Source organism: Chelonia mydas, chromosome 24 (assembly GCF_015237465.2).
Source record: "Chelonia mydas isolate rCheMyd1 chromosome 24, rCheMyd1.pri.v2, whole genome shotgun sequence".
Classification (NCBI taxonomy): Eukaryota; Metazoa; Chordata; order Testudines; family Cheloniidae; genus Chelonia; species Chelonia mydas.
In genome coordinates this window covers 3,336,898-3,357,487 of record NC_051264.2, presented here as the reverse complement: position 1 = coordinate 3,357,487, position 20,590 = coordinate 3,336,898, and the positions used below count along the sequence as shown (strand labels likewise).

Below are 20,590 nucleotides of genomic sequence, written 5' to 3'. Positions count from 1 at the left end.
CACCCAGGCGCACAGACCTACACCCAGACTCACCCGTGCATCCCCCCCTGCCCCGGGACCCACATTCACAAGTCCACCCCCTTGCACTAACCTTGTCATAGCTCCATCTGCACGCCCCACCCTTAGCGCACACCTGTACACGGATTCACACGCATGCACACGCCCCCCTTTGCACGCCTCTCCAGGCACGTCTGCACATGGACACACCCTCCAACACGCATGCATCCCAGGCACCCCGCCCCCTAGATTTTCACCACCACACACCACTGCAAACTGAGCCCCATCCCCCTCGCCACGGCTCCCAGCTCAGATGTCACCACAGAAATTGGTGACACTCACCTGGCTGGGAGTTAAAGACAAATCCTGGGTAGTGACCAATTGCAGCTTCCTTTAAAGAAGAAGCCGGGGAGACACGCCAGAGCCAAGGAAGGGGGAGGCCACCCACTTTCTGAACCCAGGAGTCCTGCCCCTGCACTCGTGGAGGGAACTCACCGACTCAGTGGCGCAGCGGGAGGGGGTTGAGCGCGGCGACAGAGAAGGGTCCTGTCCCCCCCGTCTGATCAGTCGCCGAGACGCCGGTGCATCCCGATCCCGCAAAAGAAACCGGTGGCCAGATCCCAATTCCGCTTGGTCCGGCCAGCTGCGGGACTCCACATCTGGAGCAGCTTAGGCACTGGGCTTCTGCTCCGGGGTCCCGCCGGGAAGCTGCAGGAAACCCAGAGAGACAGGAAATCAGCAGACGAAGGCCCTGCTGCAGCCGATACGACACCAGGGTACCCAGGCCTGGCCCAGGAACCCTGGAGACCAAGCACTGATCCAAAGAACTTCCCATCGTACAAACACTGCTCTAGCCCTGCCCAGCTCCAGCGTCCACCAGGGGCTGGGCTGAGACGCAGCAAACTCTGTGCACGTAAGCCATCAAACCACGAAGTGATGGGAAGACATTTAGGGAACAGGCAGTCAGGCGTAGAGGACAAAGGCTCCACCGATGCCCCGGTACCAATGCCCTGAGCCCCCCACAACTCCCTCCATCCTAATGAGCCTGCCAGGCTGGTTAAGCCAAGAATCCATAAACTGTCCCCAAGCTGTTTAAGAAACACCAGCTTCCTTCCAAGGGCGAAGCCAAAATTTTGCATAACCATCCGCTAATTCTGGACATCCAACCCCACACCTGGGCAACAGACTCCCGCGGGACGGGAGTGAGAGCCACAGAAGTAAATAAAAGGGGCACTAGGTGGCAGGTTAGGTGCCTGAAATGCCGGGCCACTTCCTCAGCTCCTGCCGGCTCCATGAACAGCACCCAAGCCGGCCATCATAAGAGCCAGCCAAAACGTGTCCCTCAAATCGTCTTTCAAAGGAAACTGGCTTTTCCCACCAATCTGAACCTATTCGTGGTTGCCAAAGCGTATCCTCAAAATGAAACACGTTGGCTAGATCTGAAACCAAACAAAAAGATTTCACTTCTCTTTTAGTGGGAGAGCTTCTGTGGGGGAATAAAGAGGAAGGATGAAAAACAAAAACATGGGCCTCTCTCTTTTTCTATATTTATCTGGCAGAAACATGCTCCATTTTCCAACCAGCCCCAGCCGTCATCAAAAGCCTTTTCTACCCACAGAGGGTGCACGGCTCTAACTCTCCTGGTACCTTTCGAGCCACACAAGCCCTTTACAACGATACGGGTGCAAACCTGGCATACGGCTGCAATTCACCAAGTGTACAAAAAAGCCAAAATATGGCTGAAAACTTCCAAACCGGGCCGTAACAGGCAGGGAACCCCAGCAATGATTCAACCTGGGGACAGTCAGAACAAAACACGTGCTCAGCCCTGCTTGTGGCCGCTTCCATCATTTCACACTGACTCAGCAGACAGTCTAGCCATCCGAGTGACAAGTCTGGAATCCGATTATATAAAGATGCTTATCCTGGTGTAGCTATTCCCACACAGCAAGGGGAACCAGGCCTCACGGGCATAGTTATACAGGTAGCCTACACCAGTAATTGCTTCTCTTGCAGACAATGCTTTTGCCAGTGGACTTATACCAGCTCCCCCGACCCACATAAGACAGACACCTGGTAAAATTTCCTACCCAGCTCCAAACCCTATCCCTGTAAGATCAGGGGAAGCGGAAAGCAGTATAAAATCATAGCAACATAGGACCGGATGGGACCTTGAGTCCAGCCCGCTGGAACTGAGGCAGGGCCAAGTAAACCTAGACCATCCCTGACGGGTGTTTGTCCAACTGGTTCTTTAAAAATCTCCAGTGATGGAGAGGCCACAACTTCCCTTGGAAGCTTGTTCCAGAGTTTAGGTGCCCTGAGAGTTTGAAAGTTTCTCCTGATATCATAGCATATCAGGGTTGGAAGGGACCTCAGGAGGTATCTAGTCCAACCCCCTGCTCAAAGCAGGACCAATCCCCAACTAAATCATCCCAGCCAGGGCTTTGTCAAAACTTCTAAGGAAGGAGATTCCACCACCTCCCTAGGTAACGCATTCCAGTGTTTCACCACCCTCCTAGTGAAAATGTTTTTCCTAGTATCCAACCTAAACCTCCCCCACTGCAACTTGAGACCATTACTCCTCGTTCTGTCATCTCCTACCACTGAGAACAGTCTAGATCCATCCTCTTTGGAACCCCCTTTCAGGTAGTTGAAAGCAGCTATCAAATCCCCCCTCATTCTTCTCTTCCGCAGACTAAACATCCCCAGTTCCCTCAGCCTCTCCTCATAAGTCATGTGTTCCAGACCCCTAATCATTTTTGTTGCCCTCCGCTGGACTCTCTCCAATTTTTCCACATCCTTCTTGTAGCGTGGGGCCCAAAACTGGACACAGTACTCTAGATGAGGCCTCACCCATGTCGAATAGAGGGGAACGATCACGTCCCTCGATCTGCTGGCAATGCCCCTACGTATACATCCCAAAATGCCATTGGCCTTCTTGGCAACAAGGGCACACTGTTGATTCATATCCAGCTTCTCGTCCACTGTCACCCCCCTTGCTGCAGATGAAGCCCATTGCTTCTTGTCCTATCTCCAGTGGCCGTGGAGAACAATCGATCCCCGTCCCCTGTAGAACAGCCCTTCACACATTTGAAGACTTTTAGCAGGTCCCCGCTCAGTCTGCTTTTCTCAAGACTAAACCTGCCCAGGCTTTTAACTTTTCCTCCTAGGTCAGGTTTTCAAACCCTCTGACCATTCTGCTGCCCTCCTCTGGACTCTCTCCAGTTTGTCCCCATCTCTCCTGAAGTCTGGTGCCCGGAACTGACGTGAGCTTGTTAGTACCCAGGACAGTTCTCCAAAACCTCGTCGGCCACAAGCCTTTCAATCCAGACCCTGCAGTTGCACAACCCCAGCCCCCGATCCAGTTTAAATATTTGAAATGCAGCCCCCCGCCCCCATGTCTGCCAGAGCTGGGCCCACACTTAGTCTTGGGGAGACAGTGATGCCTCATGATAGTGCATGGAGGACTCCAGGGTTCCAATTCTGGCTCCGCAACTGGCTTGCTTGGTGACCTTGGGCAAGTCACTTCACTGCCCTGTGCCTCAGTTTCCCCACCTGTAAAATGAGGATCATGAAAGCAACCACGTTTGTAACATGCTTGGAGATCTATGGATGAAAAGCATGAGAGAAGAGCTAGGGAGGGGCCCAAGTTTTGCTTTGAATTTCAGGTTCATTCGAACCAAGAAACACAAAGGGCAAAGACCCGGCCAAAGCAAACCCACTAACTTCCATGTCACGCTGCTAAGGTTCAGAATAACACCCAGAAAGAGAGACTTGGATGACACCAGGTTCAAAGAAATTATTTCTGTTCTGCTGGTGCCCAGACGCCCTCACTGGGATCTGGGCGCTCCACATACATAGGCTGAGACAGTGCCTGTCCCGAAGAGCTTACCGCTGAAAAGGGCAAGGCAGGATCGTTATCCCACGTGTACTGATGAGGAAATGAAGCGCAGAGGTATTGCAGAGAAGCAGCTGTCCAGCTGGGAACTGAATGCACATCTTCCCCGTCCCTGGCCAGCATCTTAACCCCCCCCTCCCTGCAGCTTGCCCATGGCGCATGTCTGATCTGCATTTTGCAGGGACAGGCAGCATGATAAACACCCTGCCGGGTGCCAGACAGAGAGTGAACACGGGTCTGCAGCAGGCGAACCGCAGGCCTCGTTCACGGCACAGAGCAGCGGCTCTGGTTCACAGCCAGGCCACGTGAACACTCCAGCAGATTAGCACCGGCGTTAAGGGGCTCGATTGCCCATTGGGGCTGGGAGTTTGCAGCCGCTCTCATGCCCCAACACCCGCCCTACTCCTTTGGGCCGGGCTCAGCGGCTGCAGGAAACCTGGCCAGCGGTTTGTGGCATAGCACAGGGGAAGCAAGCGAGTCAATCTGCGCTGGGGAGAGAGGGCAGAACCCCTCCCCAACCCCGATCTCCCCCACTCCCACTGAGGTCACTGTCAAGGGGCCTAAAGGTGAGTACACCTGTAACTGATGCTCGCTTTACGGCCCCTAGATAGGGCAAGCCGCTGCTGACAGGCCCTGTTGCTAGCACCCATGCGGAGCTGGCTGCCTTTGCCAGCGGCGGGCATCCTCACCGCACAAGGCAGCATGGGCAAACAAGGCGCTGCATGTGGGCAGCATCCCAGTGCCTTCCCCCCCCCAACACCCCTCCCCCCAAAAGATCTAATGGTTACAAAGACCAGGCTGGCTGAATAGGAGGTAAAGCTCCTCCCACCTGACAGATCTTCACCACTGGGCTGCAGAGCCCCTGTATGCAAATTATTCCTCCCCGTTAGCCCTGGCAAAAATGAGCTGGATTCTTATCCTGCCCTCATGCGCCAGCATCACCAGCAAAATCCCAGTTACAGAGGCTGTGTTACTGGAAGAGGCTTAGGTTGCAAGTGTGGGTCCTAAGAGGTCAGTTTTAGCTTCCCGCTGGAGTCTATAGCCCAGGACTTTAAGGCGGGGAGGGGAAAATAATCTTTCACCTTGCAAACGGATCACCTAACACGAGCCTGCGCATGTGCCCACTCCAAGAAAAGGGCAACTATTAGAATATGGAATGACTTCCCTATGAGGAGAGATTAGTAAGACTGGGACTTTTCAGCTTGGAAAAGAGACAGCTAAGGGGAGATATGATTGAGGTCTATAAAATCATGACTGGTGTGAAGAAAGTACATCAGGAAGTGTTATATACTTCTTCTCCTAACACAAGAACTAGGGGTCACCCATTGAAATGAATAGGCAGCAGGTTTAAAACAAACAAAAGGAAGTATTTCTTCGCCCAACGCACAGTCAACCTGTGGAACTCCTTGCCAGAGGATGTTGTGAAGGCCAAGACTATGACAGGGTTCAAAAAAGAACTAGATAAATCCATGGAGGTTAGGTCCATCAATGGCTATTAGCCAGGATGGGCAGGGACGGTGGCCCTAGCTTCTGTTTGCCAGAAGCTGGGGATGGATCACTTGATGATTCCCAGTTCTGTTCACTCCCTCTGGGGCACCTGGCATTGTCCCCTGTCGGAAGACAGGATACTGGGCTGGATGGACCTTTTGTTCTGATCCAGTAGGGCCGTTCTTATGTTCAAGGACCAAACACACAGTCATGCTCCTCAGGAGCCCAGGAAAGAAGTGTGGTCTAGTGGTGAGCAAGTGGAACTGGGGATCAGGACACCTGGGTTCCACTCCTGTAACTGCTGTGTGCCCTTACTTCCATCTGGCCCATCTGCGTGCCTCACTTCCTTCATCTATAAATTGAGAATAATACTGACTCAGGGCTTGAAAAAAATCCACTCATCAGTGGCAAGCAAGTAGCTTCTCCCCCGATCAGCGGGGAGGTCTATGCCAATGATTTCTACCAAATTCAAACTCCAACAGCAGCCACAGAAAGTTTCCAGTCCTTCGAGCCACAAAGACCGTCACCTGCCAAACGGGGCCTAGTGCAGCGCAGAGTCTAGAAAGAAAAGTTTAAGCTGCTCAGACAAATATTACTGCACAAGGGCCAAGATTTCCAAAAGCCATGGGTGTCCAGAGCCCAATTTAAGATGCTTTCAAGGAGCGTGATTTTCAGAGCACGGATGCTCAGTGCTTTCTGAGCATTTAAGGTGTCTCCAACTGGGCACCCCCCAAAATATATTTTAGCCAACCAAAATCACTACTCGCTTTGGAAAATCTCAGCTAAGGTTTCCCAAGGCAGGAGCTGAAAGTTAGGGGAAATGAGACAAGCACAGCCAGTCGAGTATAATTTAGCTATTCCAGCATAACTCCCCCGTGTGCACGCAGTATCCTGGAATAAAATCACTCTCACTGCAGAATAGTGTCCAGACCGGGTGCTCTCGCAAAACAGCTTATTCTGCAACAGGGACTCTGGTCAATTTCTCCACGTAGACCACCCTGGACTTCTAAATCGCGCTCCTGCGTGCTGGACTCACGGACATCAATAAGAGCTTTGGGCGCTCACTACATTTCAAAGCCAGGCTGCTGATTTAGGAACCTACGTACGGAGTCAGAGGTGGGATTCGTCAAAAGCAAGGAAATGACTTTGGCGCATAAATCATGATGAAAGTCAGTGGGACTCATCCGTCTAGATCACTGCCACGCCCTTGAAAATTTCACTGTTAGGAGCCTAAATTTAGGTTCCTCTTTTCAAAAACGAGTACGGCTTTAGGTACGGCTACACTGCAAAGAAACCCCGTGGCAGCAACTCTCAGAGCTGGGGTTAGCCCCGCAAGGCTAAAAATAGCAGAGCAGATGTTCCCGCTCAACTCCGAGCCCTCCCGCTTCACCCAGTTTCCAAGCCCAGGCTCCAGCCATGATCTTATTTTTTAGCCCCGGACCTGAGCCCCGCAAGCCCAAGTCAATTGCCCCAGGCTCTCAGACTCAGCACCACGGGATTTTGTTCACAGCGTAGATGTACCCTTAGTTATAACGGGTCTAACCCAACTCAAGAAGCCAGGAGCTGTCCCAAGAGATGGGAAGAGTCAAGCAAACAAGAGGCTTGGAAGGGGAGCAGGTGATGACAGCCTCGGTCCATGGATACAGACACAGGAGACAAGCCAGCAGATGAGCAGAAACGAGACCCAGCGCAACGGCGGGAAGCTGAAACTGGAGTCAAGGCACAAACATTAACCAGGGCAGGAATTAGCCATGGGAACAGCTTCCCCAGGGGATTTTCGGTTCTGAGAGAGACACGTGACACGCACGGCAGTTCCCAGCCGTCTCCTGGACAAAGCTAGCTGAATTAGGTTGAAGCGTCATACGAGTTTGTTGTATTACGTATGATTGGGGGATTGTGCAGAATGTCTCTGGGGGGCAGACAACGAAGGTAAACCCTGGGAAGTGTTACGAGCGTCAAAGAAATCTTTGAAACAGTGTGCCAGACCAGAGCGAACTTTGCGTTCAGTGGGTTTCCTAGGAAATCCCCAGCGGGAGGTGAACACAGATGCACCCTCCCCTTCTCCGGCCATGCAAAAACCCAGCCTTGTGAAGCTATGCCCTGAGCAGAGACCTGTTGTCTATTAATCACCCGCTCCTGGAATCTCTAGACCAAAGAGCCCAGCTGGATAAAGACCAGGCTGATTTATTCATGGTGCCCAACGTGTTATGAACTTGTAACCGCAGGGAAACCCCGGGTGAGGTTTGAAGGACTGACCCCTCCCAGAGCCCTTGTTGGAGCTGGGGGAGATCTCTGCTAAGTTTATCAACGTGAGGGTGGGTTCTTTTATTAGGTCTTCTCCGTAGAGCTTTCACCTTAAAAATAGACGTGCTTGCGTAGGAAAAGGGGCGGGGCGCCTTACCACGGAGAAAGCAAAGCGAGCTGGCTGAGCAGTCTGGCTCAGTGGGAAGCTCCCCGTGCAGGCAGGGAGCTGCGCAGCCTGGAAATACCCCGGTCGGAGGGGGAACGCACATCTCCGCCCCAGAGGGGTGGCGGCCAAGGAGCCGGGAGTCTAGAAGTGGGTGTCCTTGCTGGACGATGAGGGGGGAATACAGGAGACATAGGCACTGGTCCAGCCGGCGGTTATGGGCTTGCTGCAGAAAACACCAGGTGGGTTCTCTGGCCTGTGCAACGCAGGAGGTCAGACTAGATGATCACAATGGTCCCTTTGGGCCTTGATCTATGGAGGAGCCAGTCCAGGGCATCCTCTCTAGCAGCACTGGATCTGGGGACCAGCGAGAGCAGATCCAGCTGTCCCTGAAGAAGTTACCGCCACGAAAAGGGGAGGCTGCAGAGACCCGCAACTGCCTCTGAGCCCAGAGGGATAAAACTTGCTACCAAGAGCGGGAGCAAAGCCAGATGGGCTGGGGGTGGAAAACAATCCATCACTTTTGCAAGGTCTGTTTGTAAATAAAGCAGCCCGCTGGCATTTCCCTGCTGGTTTCCCATCTTCCCACCTCAGCACCTGCCCCCGTCCTGGCTGCCTTCCACCTACACCTACACCCACACACCCCCGGACACACACACTGGACATCACAGTGTGCGTCATGGGGTAATAACGCAGAACCAATGCGGAGACGCACGGGAGGGCAGCATCTGCCACTTGTCCCAGCACACGACCTCGAGGGGCTGCCAGCTGGGATTGGCCTGGTTCCATCAGCATTTCAGGGTACTTGGGATGGGGGAAAAAAAGGCCCATAGGGTTGAATCTAATTATTCATGTGTTTTTCCCCCACAGTGTATTTATAAAAGTTAAAAATCTTTCCCCACCGGCATCCAGAATCGCAGCCCAACAGCCCCAGGGTCCAGTGGATAAGGTTGATACATCTGCACGGCACAGGGCACCAGACTAGGAATGACAAAAGCTGAGTTCCATTCTCAGCTCTGCCACGGACATGTGGGCAAGTCACTGCCTCACTCTGTGACTCAGTTTCCCCTCTCACCTTTTGTCTATCCAAAGTGCAAGCGCTTTGGGGCAGGGACTGTCTCTCACTACGTGTCTGTGCAGCACCTGGCACAATGGGGCACTCCTCTAGACTGGGGACTTTTAGACGATAATGTACCGTAAAAAATTATGACCGATAACCAAGAGGCCATGTCTGCTCTAGGGCACCTATCCACTGGGTTCCCCCCACCCTCAAACCAGTATCAAAATTAGTTTAAGGGCTTGCAACTAGCAAAACAGGACATCACCGTTTCAGGATTCATAGATCTTAAACCACAAGGACTCACCTCCTGCATAGCCCAGGCCAGAGAAGCCCACCCAAGTCCTGTACTGAGCCACGGAAGCCAGTCTGGCTCTGAAGACGTCAAGAGACGGAGAAGCCACCACCTCTCTTGGTAAATTCTTCCCTCTTCACAGAAAGAGCGCTGTCGGGGTGGCTTTGTGGCTGAACCATGGTTTATTCCTGCCTTTATTAACAGGGGCAAGAAGCCTCCACGCTGTAACTCTCCAGGATCCAGGTTTTACCCTAGGTGCTTACCATGCAGACATTTGACAATGGGGATGGGTATTACAGGAGGGAAGGTGAGTTTTAAACTGCCCCAGCCCCTGGAGATGGGTTATGTTACATGGTGCTGCTGCATTCAGGCGGTATTTGTGATTCATGCCACTGGCACCACCTTCAGCAGGTCTATGAATCTAAATCAAATAAACACAGTTACATCAGGATGGTTTTAATAAGGGTGAGATGACACAATGCTTCACACACCTGCCACTGCCTTGAGTCCGGTCTCTCCGCTGGAGGAGCCAACCCAGAGACAGCACTAATAGGAAACGGTAGCACAGACACAGCTCTATGGGACTGTTCACCTACAGACCGCACAAGGCTCTGCAACAATGGGGAAACTGAGGCATAGAAATCAGAAGGTCACACAAGGAGTTGAGCGGGAAATAGAACCCAGGAGTCCTGGAGCCCAGTCTAGAGCCTTCCCCACAGGGCCACCCTGTCACCCTATTGCTTAGCCACACCATGCAAAAGCAGGGCCCTCAATTAGAGATCTGTCACATTTCATCCTCATCTGGAGAATGCCACGGGACATTTCACAGCCCCTGAGTGACGCAGCCCAGTCGATCTCATTTTTAACTGCAGACCAGGTCTTAGCATCAATGAGAATCACACCCACTGCTTCTTGGGCAAGCCACCTCCCTGCTCTGTGCCTCAGTCTCCCCATCTTACAGATGGGGATAAGGATACTGTGCTCCTGTGGAAAGCGCTTTGAGATCTATAGATGAAAATGGCTAGATAAGAGCTAGAGGGTTATTTCTTATCTTTAGCATCACTGACTATCAATGGCCTGGATCAGCCTGTCTGAGAGATCCTCTCTCTCTCTCCTCATGACATGCTGGAGATCAGCAGAGGCCCTGATGCTACATCTCTCGATAGGACAGAGAGGGGTGGCTAGCACAGGGTTCTTGGAAGGGCCCGCAGGTCTGCCCTGCCTGTTGACTTCCAGGGCACATAGCAGTGACCTGCTCTTTGAGGCGAGGCAGGGGGATCAACATAGGTCGGCGTGAGAGGGTAGGGAGCGGACAGTCCTCTCTATCTTAGGGTACGTCTACCCTGTAATAAAACCCGAATGGCTACACTGCAATTTTATAGCCCCACAGCCCGAGTCAGCGGACACGGGACAGCCACAGGTATAGACAAACCCTCTGGCACTTACATGGCCCTTCATGACCACAGCACTCGAGCCCGTCCACAATCTGCCCCATATTTATCCTCACAATAGCCTTGGGGGAAACCAGGGAAACTGAGCCACAGAGAGACCAAGCACTCGAAGTCACACAGGGAGTCAGAGAGAGCAGGGGATTGAATCTAGAGCTGCCTAGGACTTGGGCGATCTAACCACTGGGCCATCCTCTCTCTCATCTAGAACTTGGTTGCTAGCTGCTGTCTAGCAGAGGAGCCGAGATGACTGAGCAGCCTGGTTGTTTTTGTCATTTTAAATGCCAGACAGGGGCTGCGAGCCTTCGCACGGGGAGGTGTGTGGGGCGGGGGAGACTGCTATTCCAAAGTGAAAAAAAGTGAATAAATTCAAAGGACCAGAAGGGACCATTGTGATCATCTAGCGTGACTTTTTTGTTCGGTGTCTGTACAGCTCCTAGCGCCACAAGGTCCTGGCCAATGACTGGGGTGCCTACGCACTACCGTAATGCACCTAACAAACAATAATGTACCGTGTCCAGCACAGTGGAAACCTGGTCCCCGACTGGGGCTCCTAGGCGCTACCATAATACACCTAATAACTATTAATAATCACACCCCCAATAGAGGCCAGAGAATCCTTCCCCCACGTCCCGTGATGTCTGTAGGAGCTGGCGCGCATCTCTGAGAGACGCCCAATCTCAATGTAAGGACTCCAAGCGACGGAGAATAAATGAGTAAATGTTCCAGCTTAGTAGCCGAACGATTCCCTCCTACACCCGTAAGACCTGGGGATTGGCGACAACGTCTGCTTGCGTTCCAAACTATGTTTTTGGTTCCATACGGCTAGCTGGCTGGATACAATGGGACAGCTTTCCCCTGCTGTCCACCACATCACGGCCACCTCCACCCCCCGCCGGGCCTGTGCAGTGAGCGCCCCTCGGCTGGAGCAGGGGGGCAGCTGGCTGGGGGCGGGGGGGGCAAGGCCTGGGCAGCAGAAACAGGATCTCACATGGACACTCAATCCTACGGGAGGCTAGGGGTGCTGCCGGCTCCGCTAATCAGATGCCCGCGGATGGCAGGCCAAATTTCAGAGCGCACCCCTGTTAAAACCCACACACGTGGCCGCCACGCTGAGCTGCTCAGGGTGCCACGGCGCTGGCTAGAGAGGGGCTTAGGTTGCATAAGTACCCCAGCAGGGAGGGAGGTGGGGAAGGCTTACCAGACGGCTGTTCCACTTGGGCCGATAAACTCCAGCCCTTCCCAGGTAAAAGCACCAAGAAGCAGGTCACCAAGAAGCTTTTCTCACCGGCTGAGGAGAGCTGCGGCTATTCATAGCCCTGAACGCCAGCTCCACGTCCCCACCTCTCCTCAGCTGGGAAGCTGGAAAGAGGCCACCGACAAAATTTACTTAACTCTCCATTGTTTGCAGTTCCCTCTTAGAAGCTCAAACAACAGGAAAAAAAAAAAAAATCTTTCTTCTCCACCGCCCTGGGTCTCCTCCAGCCCTCACCCCCTCCCGATACAACCATCTGAGCTTAGAGCTTTGCAAGACTTCACAAACATTTCGCCTCCCAGTTCTGATCTGCCAGCCAGACCTCTCTCATCGTCAGAAAACCAGGCAGCAGTCCCCACTTGGTTTTACGGTGAAAGTGTTGCAACACACACACACACGCCGCCCCAACTTCATACACGCACGTGGAATCAGAGGCCTCATGAGCCAGGTACAATCCCAGTGCTGCCGGCTCTCCTGATTTTGTTGCAACTTTCGCAATTTTTGGTGGAACAGAAGAAGAATTGCCAGATTAGAACAGGTCCACCTAGCCAGTATCCTGTGTCTGACAGCAGCCAGCACCAGCTGCTTCAGAGGAAGGTGTAAGAACCCCATATCAGAAAGATGTGGGATCATCTGCCCCCCTCCTCCTCAGGATGGTTATTACGATAACTCTTGATATTCATGTTATCCATATAAAGGTCCAATCCCTTTCTCGATCCTGCTAAATTCTTGGCCTCAATGACTTCCTGTGGCAGTGAGTTCCACTAGCTAATCAAACATTGGGTGAAAAAGTATTTCCTTTTGTCAGTGTTTAATTTCCACCTTGTTCCTGTGTTATGAGATGGGGAGAACCGACATTCCCGACCAGCCTTCGCTAGGCTTAGTTTTCGTTAGCTTATATATGCTTTGATCCCTTCCCATGTTTTCTTCTGAAAGCCACAGCTCCCAGAGGCATGTGATTACGAGACTCCGTATTGCCAATGTCAAGTATTCAAAAATCTTGAATTGGGTCCAAAAAGCGTGAGAGTTGTAATTTTTTTTAAACCAGATTTTTTTTTAAATTATACTCTTCGCGGGGTTTTTCCTTTGCCTGCTAGATTTTGAGCTTTTATGGCACATTCTGGACATATTTTCAAGCTTTTCTCTGCAACCACAAAAGCTAGACACTTGACTTTAAAAAATGAAAGCTGGGATTCTCACGCAGTCACGGGATTCCAAGCACAGGGGCGTCACCAAATTTTATGAGACATGGGAGAAGATTGTGAGAGTTCATGAAGTATGTTTCTAGCCCTCCCGATTCAAGGGAGGCAAAAACCAGAACCCCAAATTCATTATTCCCGCCCTAAAACTCACAATTTTAAGCCTCTCTCAGGATTTGGGGGGTGAGGGGGTCATTCGAATTTTCTGCCAGGTCCCTTTGGCCTTGTCTATATGAGAAAACTTGTATTGGTTTAACTAAAAATCTATTAAACCCATCTAGTTAAATCAGTGCAAATCCCCTAATGCAGATGCACCTGAACCCGCTTAAATCAGTAAATTACAGGCACGAGCTGATTCAAGCATGCGTTTGCCCCAATTTAACTAAAACTATTTTAAAACTGATTGAATTACACTGGTGCAACTTTCCTCATAGAGACAAGAACTGGACTGGAAAACTGGCTTCTATTCCAGGCAGCAGGAGTACCACCACTGCAAATCCCTGGGGAGCGATTCTCCAGCGCCTTGCACTTACTGCATTCCTTTACACCAGTGCAAACTGCCTGTCAAAGGCAAGTTTCAGAGGAGCAGCCGTGTTAGTCTGTATTCGCAAAAAGAAAAGGAGTACTTGTGGCACCTTAGAGACTAACCAATTTATTTGAGCATAAGCTTTCGTGAGCTACAGCTCACTTCATCGGATGCATTCAGTGGAAAATACAGAGAGGAGATTTATATACACACAGAACGTGAAAAAATGGGTGTTATCATACACACTGTAAGGAACTAAATCACAATGCTTTCACAGCCCCTCCGTCCTCCCTTTGCACGCATGTTACGCCAGCACGGCACGATTTTGCACAAGTGAATCACACTGTAAAATGGGCCTGGTTTGTACCCACGCCAGGGATTGAAACAGGCAGTTTTGGTTAAGAGACCCTGTGCAGCCCTGGGCTGGATTATTTGCTCCCTCGCTTCCCTATCTCAGTCCCCTAGCTAAACAGCTCCCCGCTCATTCTGGCAGCAAGAATCCCGCTTGGGCCCTCTCTGATTCACAAGCAGGAGCTCCAGAGAGAGACCCGTCACAACATGCCCTCCTGGCCCAGATCCCCAAGCTCCAAGGAGGAACAGCACGGCAATGGCCAGCGTGCGTAATCTAAATGCAGGGCAGACGTGGGGCATTTCCACGTGCAGGGGCAGAGAAATCCCATTTCCTAAGCAGCCCTGTCTCTCCACCCCTGATAAATTCAGTTCCCAAACGCCCCACAGTTTGCAATGCAGAGCTCACCCCCACCCACACCAGCTCACTCCCAGCCCATCATCACAGCTTCCAGACCATTCATTGTGTCTCCTGTTTCCACCCGCGGCCCCTCCTTGCAGATCAAAACCTTTGACAGTCAAAGCCGCCTCATTAGCCCCAGACAACCTGAGCGGGGAAGTGAGCAGCCCCGGGACACAGCCCGATCTTCACCCCAAGGACAGGGCAGAGGCTTGGAACGGGAAGGCCAGCTGCCCCCATCACATGTCACTTTAACCTCTGCATCCACCCCAGCCGGCGCCTGATCCAAGCACCAGCCAGCACAAAAATTCTGCTAATTTACATGAACGTGAAGCCGCGAAGTGAGACTGGGGAGAAGGCGCACGCAACTGGGCAGCCAGGACGCTGGGAATCTACTCCCAGTTGAGTCACAGCGTGTCCCTGGGCCAGGCGCTTTGCCTCGATTTCCCCCATCCTAACCGGTACCCATCTCTGCTCTACCTGACCCTCATTCCTCTAGCATCTGTACGCCCCCCCCAGTCTGATGTACTTATCCTCACAGCCCCCGCGAGCAGCAGGGCAGGGCTACTGTCCCCAGTGTACAAATGGGAAACTGAGGCGCAGAGAAGCTAAGCCCAGGGTCGCGCAGGAAGTCTGTGGCAAGGGATGGATTTGAACCCAGGCCTGCCAAGAGCTATGCCCATCAGGCTTGGCGAAGCTAAGCCATTAATGTTTGAGAAGTGCGGCTGGCTTCCTGGAGGGAAGGTTTTACGCTCTTTAGTGGCTCACATTCTGAAGCAAATGTGCATGGGGGTGGGGGGGATTTTTGTTTCTTCACAAACTCCCATTAGTAAATATTTATATTTCAGTAGCACATAGCAGTCCCAGCCAAGATTGGGCCTCACTGTGCCAGGCGCTGTACAAACCTAGCAAGTGACAGTCCCTGCCCCAAATTCACTTCACACAACAAACCGAGCCTGGTCAACCCACCAGCCCTCTAATCCCAGAATCTCCAAATCCAAGTAATTCGCCAGGCTCCTGGCGTCAGGTCAGAATTATCCTCATCTCCCCAACCAGGAGGCAGAATCGCGGAGAGGGGAAGTGACTTGCCATCCAGCAGCCGAGCCAGGAATGGAGCTCAGGTGAGTCCTGCTCCCCCAGAGACGGAAAGAGAACCCAGCAGGGCCAACTCCTGCTCCTTCCTCTAACCCCCAGACCCTACTGCCTCCGTCCCACCCACTGAGACCCCGTCATATCTGGCGGAGCTGGCGACGGCTGCTCAGCCGCTTGCACCAAAGCTGTGCGGAGTTTTACGGCTGGAATGTTACACTGCGTAATTACAGCTCCCACACCCCGGGACTCGTCCACCAACGTGCTCGGGCGGGGGGGAGACTGCACCTACGGGGCAACGCAGAACATACCTTCGAAGGAGCCCAGAGCGCAAGAGGCCAGATCCTGTTTGCAGTTTAGGCTGGTGCAAACCCAGAGCCGCATCCATGGATTCGCTCTGGGTTTACACCTGTGTGACTGCAAACAGAATCTGGCCAGATGTCTGCAGCCGTGCAAAGAGAGTGCAGCATGCTACCAGATCACCAGAGTGATACGCTCCCTTTGCACGGCTGCAGACGACCACACAAAGGGCTGGACAATGATGAGTCAGGCCCCCTGTTGGACCCTGCCGTACTGGACAGGGGTCCACCTCTCGCATGGAGCCCTTTGCAGGGTCAGGCCCTAAATAAGCAGCGCATCAGCCTGCAGGATCCCCAGGCAACCAGGTCTAGACACCAAAGCAGCGTCTTTGCTCTCCTCCCGCTCCAGCGATTCACGCAGCCCATGTGCCTTTGACAACCGATTCACCTTCACAACTCCCTCCCGCTGTCTTGTCTGCTCCTCCACAGGATGAGCCTTACAGTCGAGCTCAAAGACCCCACAGAAGATCGGAGACCCGTGGCGCTGCACGCACACAGTGAGAGACACTAACAGCCCCAAAGAGCTTACATTCCAAAGAGACGAGCCTGGCAAAGGGAAACTGAGGCAGAGAGGGGGTAGTGACATGCCCAAGGTCACCCAGCAGGGCAGTGGCAGAGTTAGGAACAGAACCCAGATCTCCTGACTCCCAGTCCAGCGCCCTACCCTCTAGACCATGCAGCCACTCACAGAAAGCTCATCATTTCTCCCCTCTAATGCGCCACACATCTCCTCCCCACCCCAGAAGGTGCACTTCAGCGCACTTGGTGGGACCCTCGCTAAGCCGTGGTCACCCCAGATGAAGGTGTCACATCCAATGAAGTGAGCTGTAGCTCACGCAAGCTTATGCTCAAATAAATTGGTTAGTCTCTGAGGTGCGACAAGTCCTCCTTTTCTTTTTGCGAATACAGACTAACACGGCTGCTGCTCTGAAACCATCAGCTTTGAGACTCCACGGCTCCCTGCCTTTGCAGGTTCTTCACCTCCCCGCGGCAGGTAACCCAAACTCTGCACTTGATTTAACAAGCGTTCAGGGGCGCTGGGACAATGGGTCTCACTGGGGTGCTGAGAGCCATTGAACCAAAGTGTAAACCCTGCATAGGATGGAAACCACTTCAAGCCAGGAGGTGCGGCAGCCCCCTTAGTTCCAGCACCGCTGCAAGCCGTGGTCATCTCTCCTCTGCATGAACGTTCACCAAAGCTAGGGCTTAACCCGGTACTTTTGGACACGGATATATGTGCAATTAGGCTTCACCTACAGATCGTTTGCAATGCCACAAGCACGAAGCTCTTCCAGGCCGTGCAGCATCACCAGCGCTCCCGCGGAAAGCACATTCCATCCCAGGCAAGTAGGTTTAATATAAGAATCACTGAGTGACGTTCTCCAGCCTGTGTAACGCGTGAGGTCAGGCCAGATGATCAGACACATCCCTTCCAGCCTCGAAATCCATGGACTAAAGTTAAGTAGAGTTTTGCTTGAAGGCCTCTGACATCACTTTAACCCTCGATTACTAGTCCGCAGCACCACAAACTAAACACCCCAGGCACCCAGGCTCCCCTGAGCCTCCCAGCCAGGAAAGGAGCCATCTCCTCATCGAAATTAAGTCATCTGTTCATTAAGTCCAGGGATTCAGAGCAGAGAGCAGCAGTGACTCCAGGGGAGTCGTGCTGGTGTTAAGGGAGATCAGGATCAGACTCCGGCTGCCTCCGAGCCCAGATCAGTCCCAACACAATCCAGAACTGCTGTGATTAAGCAACAGCCAACCCCAGGGGCCCTGTGAAGCGATTTTTTTTTTAAACCTCTTCTTCAGTTATTACTTCAAGGCCTGAAGGGGAAATCGACTCACACGCCCTTTCATGATGAGAAAAGCTTCCCAACCCTGACAGAGACCTGGGGCAGGATTCTGGTCTCACACCTGGGGTAAATTGGGAGTAACTCCTTAGTAGTTAACTTTGGTGCACCGGAGTGAGACTGGTGCAAGCAGGATCAGAATCCAGGCCCTCGCTCTCACAGATCCAGGTGAGAAAAGCTGGCAGAGGGAAGCATGACAGGAAGATCCCAGTGAATCTGACTGGGAGCATCGAACATTTACACCTCTCCCCACCCCCAATCAAAACTTATTTTTGCTACTGCCTCAAAAAAAGGGACTATCACCCTGGGGTGAAAAAGCTACAAAGTGCAGGAAGTTCCCCGGCCTGCCCCAAATCAAGGTGATATTCCCCAGTTGCCAGGCCAGGTTGCCATCTTTCATTTGCACGAACATGCAAGGATACGTGAAGCAACTAGGGTTTTCTGAATTTGCACCAGTGCTGAGAAATTCCCCCTCTGCATCACAGGGGCATTCGAGTCTTGTCTAGCCTGGGGATTTTTTGCACTGATGTAGTTACACCAATGCAAATCCTTAGTGTAGACACACTAGTGCTAGTGTAAAAAAAAAAAAAAAAAGGCGATTTGCACCAGTGATGGCTTTCACCTGGATGGGGGCACACCTCTGTTTACACCAGCGCAGACCACTGTTTGCACTGAGGTTTGCACTAGTGTAGCTATAATCATGCACAGAGGAGCCCTACACCATGGATAACCCACACAGAAAAGCTGGGTGGGTTTCAGTGTATGGGGAGGAGGGCCTTATACACCTCCTTGTTTTTCCACCTGGCAGGCACTTAAATTCACACCATGAATTTCACATTTCATTTTTCCAGGAGCAAATTATTCTTAAACCAAAGGCAAAAAAGAAAGCGGGGGGAAAAAAAAGGCTTGTAGGAATACTCAGACCACGTCCCCCCTCTTCTCCTGATCCCCTGTGTCCCCACTTTGATCCCAGACCCTCCAGCCTCACCTACAGTGCATGTGGGATCTATTCCACCCTACGGGGAAGTGGGGGACGCAGAAGGGTGGGTCTGATCATTCAAAAGGGACCCAGCAGCCTGCAGACAACCCCTCTCTTGAAAATACTCCATCTCCACAGGCCAGGGAGCGAGGAAACGAGCCAGGTACAATGACCCCCCCACCCCCGTACAATAAAAATAAACACCCCCCCCCCCCAACACACAGACACACACACAACAGAAGAGGTGGGAAATGAAACGCAGGCTGCGATTTATCTGATCAGGATCCCTCCCTTTGAAAAAAAAAAATCTTTCCCTCTCCATCCACCAGCTCTTCCCCACCGCATGCATTCCCCACCTGGCCACAACCCCAGGAAAGGGCCTGGCTTGGGAGGCCTTTTTGTGTGTGTGTGTGTGTGTCGGGGGGAGCAACAATTAAAATCATGCACATTACACAAGCCCACAAACAATCCACTTCTCCCCCCCCCCACAACACCCTCCCCCTTCGGTGTTAATGAACAATCTCCTCTTGCAACCCCCCCCCCCCCCCCAATTCCCAAGCCTTCCCCTCCTGCCTGGGACTCACCCCAACAATGGGCGAGCAGGAGCCTGCTCTGCGCCTTGGCCGCCTCGGTCGCCGCGCGTCGGGTGGGTGGATGCAAACTTTGATCCGGCGTGAAGCGGGCTTCACGCCGTGTTTTTCAGAGGGCGACTTCACTCACCACTGCGGCGCCCGGCCGGCCAGTCCGGGTTCCCCTTAACAACCGGGGCGCAGCTTCTCTTCTGTAGCTTCTTGTGCCTTTTGTTAGATTGCAACCCCCCCTCCCTCCACACCCCCCACACACACACAACTGCGATTTAATGGTGGGCTCTGCCTTCCTCCCCCCACACACTTTCTTCTTCTTCGCAACGACAGTTAAAAAAAAAAAAAAAGGCAAAACGCGTCGCTTCCCAAAAAATCCGCCCCCCCCTTTCCAAAATCCACGGGAAATGCCCTCCGTTTACCAGGCTGCGGCTTGCCTCGCTTGGCGCCGACTGCAAAAGGTAACCAAAAAAACAACAACAAAATCCCGGTGCAAAGCAAGCGCCTGGAAATTGCGGATCCCGGCTGCCAGCCTGCGAGTGTGTGAACGCAAAGTCCTCCCCGAGCCCCCCCCCCCCGGCTGTTCTAGGAACCGGTTCCCTCCCCCTCCAGCTCTCCCATTGTCTCAGAGATGAAGTTCCCAGAGTCTCCCCCCCCCCCCCATCTTGTTTAGTGTGTTGGTGTTAAAGGGAAAAAGCCGGGGACGGGGGGGGGGAAAGGGCACTGTCTGGCAGTTTTCTTCCTTGGAGATTCCTGCCAGAGGAAGGAGCCATCCAGCCCTCCCAGAGTTTAGCTGGGGGTGGGGGGAAATGAAATGGTTGCGTGCGACTTTCCTGTGATTTTCTCGCAAGCCGGGGGGGGAGCGAGATGGGGATTCCTAACCTGGCGCAGGCCCTGGGCCCTGGTGTGTCTGGCCTGCTGCTTGGTTCAGTCCCTTGGGGGTTGGAGGCAAAGGGAGAAGATGGGGGTAAAGCCACAGAGAGAAAGAAAGAGACCCCCCCCCCCGCCCCAGGCTGAACATAACGACCGGTCGCAGAAAATAAGGGCCCCGATCCTGCAAATATTTCGTCTGGCTGGGTGACTTCGGTCCTGCAAACGGAGCCATGGTGACCGACCCCGTGGGGTGGTGCTGGGCTAGTTTGCAGATTCGGGGCTCGCTGGATTCATCAGGGGCTTCAGCTGGACCGTTCATTTCCATTTGGCAGGGTCAAGGCCAAACCCTTCCCCCCCGCCCCAGGGAGCAGCCTTGGCCCAAGCAACTAGTTCTGTTAGTCTGGGCTCGGGTGCACCCATCCCCGAACTTTGGGTCATCCTTTGCAGCAGGAAGTGAGGGCCAAAGTGGGGGTAGACGCCCCCAGATCAGAGGGGTTGCATTCCACAGCCGCTGTGCGCTGGTGTAAATGAGCAGGGAAAA

At 52.9% G+C, this 20,590-nt stretch overlaps 1 protein-coding gene across 7 annotated transcripts in view; it reads right to left on the bottom strand.

The window, feature by feature from the left end:
• VANGL2 (VANGL planar cell polarity protein 2) overlaps positions 1-19,783 on the bottom strand; it is a 44,461-nt gene extending 24,678 nt beyond the window's left edge. For 2 of the 7 annotated variants that reach the window (XM_037883096.2, XM_043535379.1), the window contains exons 1-2: positions 19,599-19,771; positions 493-705 (exon numbers count right to left, since the gene is read on the bottom strand). The gene's annotated coding sequence lies outside the window, so the exon portion shown is untranslated. Of the gene's footprint in view, positions 1-492; positions 706-11,791; positions 12,233-19,179 lie in introns of those variants that run through there. The other 5 variants (XM_037883095.2, XM_037883098.2, XM_037883100.2 and 2 more) reach the window with 5 other exon arrangements.
• Between the last annotated feature and the right edge of the window lie 807 nt (positions 19,784-20,590).